This window comes from Panicum virgatum, chromosome 7K (genome assembly GCF_016808335.1).
Source record: "Panicum virgatum strain AP13 chromosome 7K, P.virgatum_v5, whole genome shotgun sequence".
In the NCBI taxonomy this organism is placed as follows: Eukaryota; Viridiplantae; Streptophyta; class Magnoliopsida; order Poales; family Poaceae; genus Panicum; species Panicum virgatum.
Genome location: NC_053142.1, coordinates 47,355,713 through 47,368,302, shown reverse-complemented (window position 1 = coordinate 47,368,302; position 12,590 = coordinate 47,355,713). Strand labels below are relative to the sequence as shown.

Genomic DNA, 12,590 nt, shown 5'->3' with positions numbered 1-12,590 from the left:
CCACCACCCTTACCCATATCCATACCCATTGTATTTGGGTAAGATATGAGTTACCCATCTCAACTTGGCTATGGGTAGGATATATATGAATAATACTTGTTTTACCCACGTACCCATTAGTTAGTTTTTTTCTATTCTCTTATGTTCCATAGCTCCGCTCTAGACGTGAGGCCCACGTGTATGTATAGCTACACTGCTTTGCACAGAGTAGCTGTCGATTATACTGAGTCATCTCCAACAAATTTCAGTCAATTCTGATAAAATTTTATAGTGTGAACTGTGAACGCTAGCTTATATTTTCAAGGTCCGGCTCTTGATGTGGGGCCCACGTGTAGGTCTAGCCCACTGCTTTGCACAGAATAGCTGCCGGTCATACTGAGTCATTTCCAACAAATTTCAGTCAATTCTGATAAAATTTTATAGTGTGAACGCGAGCTTTTATTTTCAAAGTCCGCATCTTGACGTGGGGCCCACGTGTAGGTCTAGCCACACTGCTTTGCACAGAGTAGCTGCCGGTCATACTGAGTCATCTCCAACAAATTTCAGTCAATTTCGATAAAATTTTATAGTGTGAACACGATGTTTTATTTTGATGTGGGATCCATTTCAACCCACCCTACTTGGAGGGCTATTGCCTACCCATTGAATTATCTATACCTGTTGGGCAATTATCCACTCATTTGGGTATAGATTAATTGGGAATGGATAGTTTATGGGTATGGGCGTGGATGGTCCGTTGCTTCCCCACCGGCAACGTGAACTCGAGGTCGAGGCACACTTTATGTTCGGACCAGCACACCGGCACCGCATCAACCAAACCAAACATTTCTGCACAAAACAAACATTTTCTATTATTTATTTGTTATGCCCCCATCAAACATCATGGAGTCTGGACAAAGCTCTCCAGGGTCGCGAGTACAATCACCCCACCCGCACGAGCTGCCGCGCAGCAGCACATGTGACGTTCCCGGCCCGTACGGACGGCGCACGGCCGTCTCGCACATGGCGTCGCCCGCCGCCGTCTCATGCTGCGCCGTGTGCGTGGTTGTGGTTCGCGTGGCCGTGCGTACGGCCGGGCTCGTTTCGTGTACGGAACCGATCGCTTTCGTTTATTTTGCTGCCCTGATCCGGCGATCCCGTCCCCTAGTGAGCTGAGCTGTTGATGGCTGGATCATGCACGCATGCAGTTTGATCGGTTTTGGTTGTTCAGGGTACGGTGGAGTATGATCGTGTCGCGTGTTAAGGGAGGCTCAGGGTTAGTGAGATTAGGTGCCGGGTGGTCCCGGCCCCGGGTGTGCATGCAGGAGACATTAGCATGCATTAGCGTCGACGATCTGATGAGATGAGGGTGTCATGTCACCTGTCTGTCCGTTTTGATTTGTACCTGCTGGCGACTGCGTGGCCTAGGCTGGCCTATGCGTGCGTGGTGGGTACAACCACACTGTGTTCAAAACGTTAGGCATGCACCACTTCAAAAAAAAAAACGTTAGGCATGCACAGTCGAGCTCCTGCCCTCCGGCGCGGCCCCAGCAAGCAAGCAGCGAATGCTGCGGGCTGGCCCGCCCTTCCAGATAGATGGAGTGTGCCGTCGGCTCCGAAAGTACGAGAATGCCCCGGCCCCCAACGACCGACGCCGACGATGCATCATCGACCCCTCTCCTCCGTGTTTCTAGCAGTGCACGCAAAAGGTGTCCGTCCCGTGTAAGCCGCCGCCCCCTCTTTTAACTTTTGTGCTGGATATATGGGTATAGGATCCACTTCCGACTTACTTGTACATACATATATACTCCCAAGTACAGTACTGTGTAGATTTGTAGACAGGGGCTTGCAGGCCAGTGATAGATACATATACATCGTAATGCATGGTGATATTTTAAAATGCTCCGTAGATTTGCAGGCCAGTATATATGTACTCCTGGATTGGACTAAATCCAAATCCAAATAAATTTTAGTCCATAAATCTCTTCTCTATCTCTACTACTAATAAAATACTTTTTAAAACACTTTTTAATTTCGCGGCCTCGCCCTCGCCCTCGGTGGGCTCGAAACGACGCTGCAAACCCTCGGCCAGGCTCGCCCCCACGCCATCGCCGTTGCGTCCTCTCCGAGCCGGCGTTGCAAATCTCCGCGATCCGCACGCCGACACCCTCTCCCTCCCTCGACGGCGCATGGATCTTCAATCTCTCTCCGCTCTCGGCCGACCGCCCAATGACGCTGGCCCGCGAACCCGCAATGGCCGACCTCCAGTCGCGCGGATCGGAGGGCCTCCGCTCACCGCGGATCTCTGCGCTATCTCCGCCCACGGCCGTCACCGTTTCGCGCCCCGGTGACCTCATCTTCAACTTCCCGTAGGGCCACATCGAGCAGGTACTCGCATTCGCCAATCCGCCTCCGCTTTCGCCTGCACCGTGCTTCTGCTCCTCATGCCGCCCTCCTCGATGCAGACACCTCCAGCTCCAGGTACGCTCCACCTCCATCCTTCCCTTCGCTCACGGATGTGATTAAGTTCTTATTAATTTCGCGGGACAAAGCCACCGGGGACGAGGACGCCAACGCCGCCAAAGTGAACTAGGCAAGGATGGCCGGCTGCCGGCCATGGTGTTCTGCGCTGCCATGGACTCCGCGGCACGCATGCCCCTGCGACTTGATATTGGAGCACCTCGCTCTTTCTGATTTGGGAGACGAGGAGACGGAGTGGCAGTGGAGCTGCCATTTAAATCGACGGGAGACGATGAGTTGGTGTGTAGCTGCTGCTGATATGCGCGCTCGAGAGGAGCTGCTGCTTGCTTGCAGGTGAGAGTAAAAGAAGTAATTTTTTATTCGAAAGAGAAGCTACCTGCTGGTTTGTTTGTGATTGCTCGTGTTTGCTGAGATGTTTTTTGTGTTCTTTCTTGCCAGTGATGGAGGAAGAGAGAAGCTTGAGTGGCTGCATGTTGCTTCCGTGAAGTTCAGAGGGAGAAGGTTTGTGAGTGAAAACAAATCTTTTTTTTTGCTGCTCCATTGATCCATTTTTGGTTGAAAGAACTTGACAATGTGTGCATGTGCATAGTTTGCTGTATGGAAAGAGAATGATGAATGCGCGGGCTAGAATCTGATTTCTCATTATCTGCATCATTTTTTTTATCAAGATCATTGTTGTGTTGTTGGATTATTTCACTGGACTGCACTAAGCCATTTGACTGAGTAGTGAATATGTATGCTTGGTTATGTTGGTTTGAAAAGACAAACTTTTGGCTAGCATCTACTATAAATTGTGAATATTAGACTCACAACAGAGTCTTACGATACGTCCATTGGCTGCTATTGTATTATTTAATAGACATATATCGATTGTATTCACCTCTGGCTTTGGGAATTAGTTTTTTTCCTAATTGCAATGTCCCTTATACTCTATATTAACCCATCCATGTGTTTCTCTTACAAACCTGTGTTCGCTGTTCAGTTAAGGAACCTTTTGTTCTACTTTATTAGCCAATTCAATTTTTTTTTGGAGCATGTAAACAGCATATAAATGTTTTAAATTGGTAGTACATGATCCTTCTTTTTACTTTCAGTCTTTTCCAAAACACAGTGGAATTGTCGAAAATGATTGGAGCCTTGGATGGAAATGAGAACATTATGATCGAGGTATGATGTGTTTGTTGCTTCCTTGCAGGCAGTGCAGGTACATTTTAGAACTGATACTTATAAAGATTTTTCTATAGATTATTTAGACGTTGACATGCATTTCTACTGGCCAAATTTTCTGCACTTGTACACCCCGGCTGAAGGAATTGGTCATTCGATAGCATAAAGACCATTGCAAGTAAGAACCAGATCACCAACTTATAGTGACACATCTAAAATGACTTCCTTTCTTATTTGCCAAGTGTTCTTTGTTTTCTGCATTTACCAGAAATTCCTGCCCCGTTCTATTCTTTCACCAGCATCAATGGGTGTTGTGCTGGATCGAGCACCAATGAGGTGGTCCTCTCACCTGTTCTGGCACTGCATCAAAGAATGCTACCAGGTGAGGCGTCGGTTTCCTCTATTTTGACCTGCTATGGATCAAAGGGTGCTACACATTGTTCCTCATATAATGAATGTCAGAGAAATTTAGTTGACATCCAACTGAATACTTGGATCCATATATAGAAAATGGAAATAGAAATAAAATTTTTTGTGTCAATATTTGCAAGGACTAAAATATCTGAAATATAGCTCCTTTTGTCTTGTGCTCCAGATTGTCAAAACAGTGGGTTCAAGCATGCTTGCAGGTAATATGCATGGTCCACGGACCCTCCTGCCATCTTTATTCTTTAGCATTTCACCATCCCTTTATTTTCATTGTTGTCTTGTTGATCTTGTCTTTAAAAATAACATTTAGACAACATTGAACGGCTTTGGGATAGCATGGATTGAGATAGGGATCTGTGATTTTTCTCTTTCTCTTGTACAATGCTCATATAGCTAATTACTCCTTTTAGTCTACTTTACTGATTCTCAAATCTCAACTGATTTGCAAAATCATATGGCTTATGCCTCAGAAGAGCTCATATGGCATTATACTATATGATTAGATTGCTGGTACTTTTTTATTGTCTCCCAGCGAAATTATCTATTCTTGGTTTACAGAACTTTTCTACTAAAGGAATCATACATTATTTTTCATGCTATTTTAATTCTAGAACTCCCTATGCAGTAGCAGAGCAGGGCCATCGACAGGTGCGGAGCAGGTCGCCAAGTTGTGCAGGAAATCAGTGGGAGCGAACGCCTTTGATAAATTTGTTTTGTAGTATACCGGATCTGAAGAATTAAAATGTTCAAATTTCATAGCTCTTAAGTTTTGTAGACAATGCAACCCATTGCACTCTGCTATGTGTCCAAAACTTAAATTCCTAGCCCAATTCATAATGCCATGTTTCCAGTTTCATAATGTTACTGATTGTTTTACATAATAAATGGCATTTGAGAATATCTCTACTCAAGGAAATAGGGGTAAGTACAGAAAACCTATCCTACTTACTGACAATATATCTTTCTTCAGATGCCGTTTTGTACACATATGATTAGCAAAAAAAGCTTTGGGTGGGCTTTGCAGATTTAGACCCCTACTAATTAATTGGACTTGATGGACTTCATCTATCAGTTGCACGTCCAGCAAAACAAGTCCGTTCGCATCATTGCTGACCTGCTCCCTCCCTCTTGAAATATAAGACTTTTTGCATTTTCCTAACTCGAATTAGTCTATGTTGACCAAATTTATAAAGAAGAATATTAACACCTAATACATTAAATAAATAAGTTATAAAACTATATTTCTTAATTGATCTTATTATTCTCATTTGACATTCAGAATATTATTACTTTTTCTTATAAACTGGTTTATTCATGTCTTGGCACATAAAGCGAATTGATATTGGAAGATGCTTTCAACCAATATAAAACATTATCTTAATCGCATCATGGGTCTAAATATATTATAGAGCAGGTTGTTTTGTTTTTTAGTAAAACTATACTCCCTCCATTCACTTTTGATAGATATATTTTAAAAACTCAAATGTTCACAAATGATAGCTATATTTGCTAATGGCATGGGCTGTGGCAATAAATAGCACTGGTAACGAGGAGTTTCCAGTTAAAGCATTGGAGGACCAACAAAAAAGTCCGTGTTGTATTTATTATATGATAAGTAAAGTTGTTTTCCTTGGTCATTGTGTCAAGATGAAATATAGCTATCAAAAGTGAACGGAGGGAGTAGCATTGAATTATTGTTTTTTGTGATGTTCTATGAAGTTCGTTATAGGAGTATATTTTTGCTGCCCATTGCAACGCACGGGCATGAACCTAGTTCTATTGGATTTGGATCAAGCTGGATATGGATATTCATTGCTTTAGATCCATTAGGGTTGGATTCCATTGGATGAAAAAAGATGGGATAATCCAAATCCATTTGGACTGGTGAGGGGAGCGGACGCATCTCCCCCGCCACCGCACGCACATCTTCTCCCCCGCCGCCGTCGCCGCCCCACCGCCGCACCGCGCCGTGCCGCACGCACATCTCTCCTGAGTCCCGGCCGCCGCGCATCTCTCTCTCCCGGCAGCAATCATAGGGAATCCCGGCCGTACGCACGCACATCTCTCTCGAGTCCCGGCCGCACGCGCATCTCTCACTCCCGCCGCCGCGCATCTCTCTCCCGGCCGTCGCACAACGTCTGGTCGCGAGAGGATGTCTTTTTCTACGAGAGGAGGCTGGCCATCGGTGCCCTCGTGGAGAAGCACAACCCGGATGTGATCTTCTTCAAGGTAAAGCTCTTAGTTTCTCTGGCTAGTTCTTGTGTGCTTCCGTCGAAATTTTATTTGACAGTAGCATGGCCGGGGACGAGCAGCGGCAGGCGGCGGCCAGGTGCTGAGCTGTGGGCGGCGGCGGACGCGGCCTGTGGTGGTGCGCGGTGGCGGCAGGGTGCAGAGCTGTGCGCCCACTGCCGTGCGTGACGGCCATGTCGGCGGCGAACGTGGCCGGCTAGTGGTGCGCGGTGGTGGCGGGTGCGGAGCTGTGCGCGGCGGCCATGTCGGCGGCGGCGGACGTGGCCTCCTGGTGGTGCGTGGTGGCGCTGGGTGCGCTCGTGCTGCTAGCGCGCGCTGCGTGCAGAGGCCGCAGGTGATGGCGCTGCGTGCAAGGAAGTGTGCGTGGATGGGGACAGCAAGACGCTGCACAGCATTAGCTCCTTGCCGGCGAGCTTGCCGTGGCCGAGGAAGACGTCTAGATGATGACATGATGTGCTGGTGGCTGCTTTGTTTGTGCCTCCCACTTAATGCTGGAATTTAGGATTGTATTGGATGGATATGGATTAAATGGATTAGGATTGGAGTGGATTGGATTTCAGAGACTAATTGTTAGAATTGAACTGGATGGATGCTAATTTTACATGGATTTCAATTGGATTCACACGATTGGATTTTCGATTGGATTTTGGATGTCAATCCATTCGCAGGTATATATATATATATATATATATATATATATATATATATATATATATATATATATATATATATATATATATATATATATATATATATATATATATATATATATATATATATATAGGGCAGCACTATTTGGTCCCCGGGTTCCAAATAGGCATTTGGTCCCTAGCGTCCAATCTCCACCGAGGAGAACAAGCCCCCGAGCCGTCCACATGGAGCCGGTCCCGACCCCCTCTCCCCCGCCCCGAGCCGAAAAGGCTCCTCAGTCCGCGCTCCCTCCGGCCACGATTCGCTGCGGCAGTTCGTCCTTCGCAGTCAGCCGACCCGGCCACGCCCCGCCGCGCCCCCCACCACCCCCACGTCCTGGCGGTTCCCAATGGCGTCACGCTCGTGCAAGAAATCGAGACGCACAGTAGGAAGCCGTTTCTCGCTCGAGGCGGAGAACATCGGAGCGCGCGCCGCGGCGGACTGCTCCAGAATTTGGGCCGCGACGGACCTCTCCGGACTTCGCGCCGCGGCGGTCCTCTCCAGCACCAGTGTCTGGTCGAGGAGGCGGAGGCCGTGGGAGCTGACCTCGCGCGCACGGCGTGGTGTCGCAGGAAGCACCTTGGACTGCTCTGCCACACGCTCGCCGTGGTCTACTCTGCCTCGCGCTCAACGGGGACTACTCTGCCTCCAAACCAGCGTGTAGCCCCACAAGGTATTGGAGTGTTTGATTGTGTTTGTCCGCTCGTAATGGCGTGATCTGCTCCCTTTCCAACGATGGAGGTCACGTGTTCGATTAAATGTCACTGAGAGGATTCAATAGCTTAATGCTTTCATGATGTAGCTTAATGATTTATCGAAGCTAGTAAGGGATTTCCCCCCACTATCCATTTGCTCATCTGATATTCTGGCCCTGTTTAGATCTTTACAGGTTTTTGCAAAAAAGCCGTAAACGCATTAAAGTGAAACGGAATCTTGCTAATTTGAAGTACTAAATGAAGTCTATTTATAAAATTTTTTGCATGGATGGGCTGTAAATCGCGAGACGATTCTAATGAGCCTACTTAATCCATGATTTGCAACAGTGATGCTACAGTAACCATCCACTAATTATTGATTAAACATGGATTAATTAACATCATTAGATTCGTCTCGCGATTTACAACCCATCTATGCAAAAAGTTTTGCAAATAGACTTCATTTAGTACTTCAAATGCCCTCTTTACATCTTTACACAATTTTGCAAAATGAACTAAACACCCCCTCTATCCTATGCCACGCTAATCAATTAAGTTGTCATCTCTGGATGCAGACTGGATAATGTGCTGATGGTTTTGGCATTTACTTTGTGAAGCAGCATGGCAACGAGAAGGCTCCAGTTTGGTGAAGTAGGAGAGCAGGGAGATGTTCCGGTGAGAAAAGAACAGGAAGTCATTGTCGAAGAGGCAACAAGGTGCAATCTAGGGATGCAGCAGGATGTAGCAGAGAACCAGCTTGTTCGGCTCGTTCGGCTCCTCGGTAAAAGGGAGCTGGGGACCGAATAGCTATTTGGACCTTGGTACCATATAGCAATACTATATATATATATGTGTGTGTGTAATTATATGTACCCGCTGTGGCTTTTCATATCAGAAAACCATTTAAGTAGGATGGTCAACTAAAAATATACTTATTTTCACAATAAATTGTTTTTTTTATCAAGCAACACACCTAGGGATGCAAGTCCCACCTTTTTTGCGTCATTGGATCGACCCAAAATTTGATAAAATAAACTAGAATGATATTCTACGTATTTAATTTGGGAGAGAAAATGAACTAAAATGAGAAACCCAAAAATATCAATGGGTATCCACGTGCATCTTTATAATACACCCCGCTTCTTTTGATAGGCCGAAATAACAGCCGTTGGATCAATGTTATAAGTGCTTTATTAGTGGCATGATAAGCACTATGGCTACCAGGAAGTGAGGGCTACTGCGATGTCTACCGTAACGCGTTTACCAATAAATACCAATGCATGTCATGAACAAGGACCGCTATAATTAAACATCAATGAAATCGGTGCTCCTTTCTCCCGCCCACACTCTCTGAAAAATCGTCGTGGAAAAATATGCACATTACAAAGGGGTTCAGAACTGAAAATCTATACTCCAAAAAAAATAAATTAAACCCTACGAACCTCAACCACAAAGAGCCCCACCGGGAAAAAAAATGGGAGCACCTTCAAAAAGGAGCAGCTCTCCCTCCGAGAACAGGGGCACGCTTGACGCTACATGAGACGAGACGTCGCCCCTGTCGGCAACGCTTTCCATGCCCGCCCTCCGTGTCTGTACTTGCCGCGACCTCCACGTTGGCAGCCTGGCAGTCCGGCACTGCCGCTCCGCTTGACGAGGCGTGGGAGAGAGGGCGGGTGGGCCCGGCGGAAAGGACGGAAAGCCACGGGTAACGTACGGCCGCGCGGGCCCCACTCGCCGTACCCACCGCCCCCCCTTCCGTGGTTACGGAACCGTACATGGGCCGCGTACGGAAGCCACCCCGCACCGGGGGTGGGTGGGTGGGTGGGGGGGGGGGGGGGCTCACGTGCCGTCGCCCTCGCGGGACGCGGACGCCACCATTCCGGCGACGGCAGCGCCCTAACCGTCTCCCGGGTGTCGCCCGCTGGCTGCGCGTGCGCCTGTGCCCCGGCGGCGAGCGCCCATGTGACTGGGCGCGACGCGGGACGGCAGGACACGCGTGCTCGTGGCTCCTCGCGTGGGTGACTTGGCGAGTTCGACCACATGCTGGAGTGAGTCATCGTCTCCGGCGAGCCGCGATCCACGTCGGCCGTGCCGTCGAACCAGCCACACGCCACCCGGCCGGTCACGTCGGGATGCCGACGCCGCCGGAGGCTCGGAGCGCAGGCGTCGTGTCGGCCGGCGGGCGCCGCGCCGTGCGCAGCTCCGGCGCACACGATCCCACCACGCCACTCACTCACCACCACCCCAGGCCAGGCCAGGCCCCATCTCTCTCTCTCTCTCCCTCCCTCTCCTCGCGCCTCGGGAACTCGCCGTGGTCCTATTCGTACACCTCCCCCGCCGTCCCACCTCCACGTGGGGCCACGGACACTCCCGCCCCACCTGTCGGTGCCACCGGCCCCGGCATCCGGCTATATAGTAGCGGACGCCTGCGCAAGCGCACGCCCCCGCCGTCCTCGCCTCCCCCTCGCAGCGCTCCAGCTCGGCTGCTCCTGCTCCGGCACTGCAGCCTGCCTCGCGCCCCCGCCTCGATCTCCACCGTCGCCGCGCGCGCGCCCGTGAGCGTGAGGCCGTGGGCGAGCGGCGGGCCGCGGGGCCTGGCGCATGACGATGAAGGGGCTGCTCCGGTGCGTCTCGACGGGGCCTGCACCGGAGGCTCGGAGCGCAGGCGTCGTGTCGGCCGGCGGGCGCCGCGCCGTGCGCAGCTCCGGCGCACACGATCCCACCACGCCACTCACTCACCAGTCCCCACCACCCCAGGCCAGGCCAGGCCAGGCCAGGCCCCATCTCCTCTCTCTCTCTCCCTCTCCTCGCGCCTCGGGAACTCGCCGTGGTCCTATTCGTACACCTCCCCCCGCCGTCCCACCTCCACGTGGGGCCACGGACACTCCCGCCCCACCTGTCGGTGCCACCGGCCCCGGCATCCGGCTATATAGTAGCGGACGCCTGCGCAAGCGCACGCCCCCGCCGTCCTCGCCTCCCCCTCGCAGCGCTCCAGCTCGGCTGCTCCTGCTCCGGCACTGCAGCCTGCCTCGCGCCCCCGCCTCGATCTCCACCGTCGCGCGCGCGCGCCCGTGAGCGTGAGGCCGTGGGCGAGCGGCGGGCCGCGGGGCCTGGCGCATGACGATGAAGGGGCTGCTCCGGTGCGTCTCGACGGGGGCCTGCAGGGTGACGCCGGGCGCCGTGGCGGCGCCGGCGTGGCACGGGGCCGGGGGGAAGGTGCCGGCGGGGCACGTGCCGGTGGAGGTCGGCGCCGAGGGGGAGGAGACGGAGCGGTTCGTCGTCCCCGCCGAGCTGCTGGGCCGCCCCCCCATCGCCGAGCTGCTCCGCCGCGCCGCGCAGGAGTACGCTACGCGCGCCGGGGCCCGCTGCGCATCCCCTGCCCCGCGGCCCCGTTCCGCCGCCTCCTCGGCACGCTCGCCGGGGCCGGCTCCGGCGACGGTGGGCTCGCGGTCGCCTACCTCACCGTGGTCGTCTGAGGTCGGTCGGAGATCCTCCTAGCGTAGCGGACTAGCGGTTCGATTTCCTTGAGGCGTGGCTGTGCAGGCGTGCGTTGGCGTTGTCAGTGTTCTTGCTCCTCTAGAGGTTCCATTTGCTTCTTCTTTTTCTCTCCTTTTTTGTGTAATAATATGTATGTAAATATATATATGTAAATCCGGATCCAAGATATGTTCATTCGATATACTTGTAGCATAGATCTTGGCCCTGTTCCGTTCATCTTTGAGTGGACTGATCTTTTCATCCAGCCTTGTAAGATGAGGAATCCACTCGATCTGGTACTCTGAAAGTCTTTGATTTGATTTCCTTTTTTCTGCCAGCTTCTAGTTTTGGCTCGAATACTTCAGATCGATGACCACCAAGAAGTCCAACTTCCCAGCTGCGAGCAGTGCAAATTTGTCCCATATTCGTGGGCCAACATGCATCTTCAGGCTCCAGTCACTCCATAAAAGATTGCAAATAAATGGGGTCGTTCTATACGTTTTAACCACATTGTCAATCTTCCAGTATTTCTTTTCCATATGATATTTGACTCGGGAAAAGATATTTTCAGCTACTGCTTTCAATTTGGCACACTTGCTGCCATGTTGCTCCCAACCACTCCTCCAGGACGAAATAAAGAGCACGCACAGAATTCTACCAATATTTTCTTTGTCATAAAGACCTCTTCCTCTTTCTCCTTGCACACGTACGAAAAGTCGATGCTTTTCGCAAAGAAACAAGCAAATAAAATCTGATGCTCCTTTTGCCAAATTCAGAGAACAGAATTCCAAGTGGTCCGTTCATTTCTGCGCATACAGAATTCCCAAAAGCGAGGGGGCGCGAGAATAACGGGGCTAAAGCAGCAAAGAGCAAGCATGTGGAGCGCTGGAGGCGGTGACGCTGGTATCGGAAGTAGAAAAATGGAGGACGCTCAGCCCTCCTCGCTGCCGGTGATCAGTAATCAAACAGCTGCTATGGAGGACGCTCAGCCCTCCTCGCTGCCGGTGATCAGTAATCAAACAGCTGCTGATCGTACGGTTGTTTAATCAGATGCAGGCCTGCTTGGTGAGATGGAATCGAAAGCTGATATTAGGTGAAAGCCACCCGTCTTGGAGCGGAGAGCCATCCAAAGTGAAAGTGGACAGGGGTAGCTGCTAATTCGGACGGAGCACGATTCAAGACGACGGCGCTTTAGGATCGACTTTTTAGTTTTGCCTGACAAAACTGCTGCTTCTGGGGATGGCCGGATGGGACGTACTCATCCGTTTCAAGTTCTAGACGACCCCTTTTGGCAAATCTCGATACACGATCCGGATGGGAGTCATTTTAAAAAAATAATATAAAATTTCGAACTAAAAAGAATTGAAATGGTATTTAAGGGTCACTCATTTGCACCCCTGTCGGTGGGCAACTGCTTCGGGC

The 12,590-nt window shown here is 50.5% G+C and overlaps 2 long non-coding RNA genes and 1 pseudogene across 5 annotated transcripts; all 3 read left to right on the top strand.

Annotated features, from left to right (window-relative positions):
- The first annotated feature begins 2,022 nt into the window (after positions 1–2,022).
- Positions 2,023–4,956, top strand: LOC120641788. 4 transcript variants are annotated; one of them, XR_005662402.1, is made up of 9 exons: positions 2,023–2,367; positions 2,445–2,460; positions 2,532–2,793; positions 2,899–2,961; positions 3,555–3,627; positions 3,705–3,805; positions 3,896–4,009; positions 4,223–4,256; positions 4,682–4,956. It is a non-coding gene; the product is annotated as an uncharacterized LOC120641788 (long non-coding RNA). The 4 variants fall into 4 exon arrangements; XR_005662401.1 differs by having other exon boundaries at positions 2,445–2,793; XR_005662400.1 differs by having other exon boundaries at positions 2,023–2,460.
- Positions 4,957–5,960: 1,004 nt separating this feature from the next.
- On the top strand, positions 5,961–6,928 carry LOC120641787. Its single transcript, XR_005662399.1, has 2 exons — positions 5,961–6,285; positions 6,369–6,928. It is a non-coding gene; the product is annotated as an uncharacterized LOC120641787 (long non-coding RNA).
- A 3,781-nt stretch (positions 6,929–10,709) lies between these two features.
- LOC120641786 lies at positions 10,710–11,673 on the top strand (annotated as a pseudogene).
- Positions 11,674–12,590: the final 917 nt, after the last annotated feature.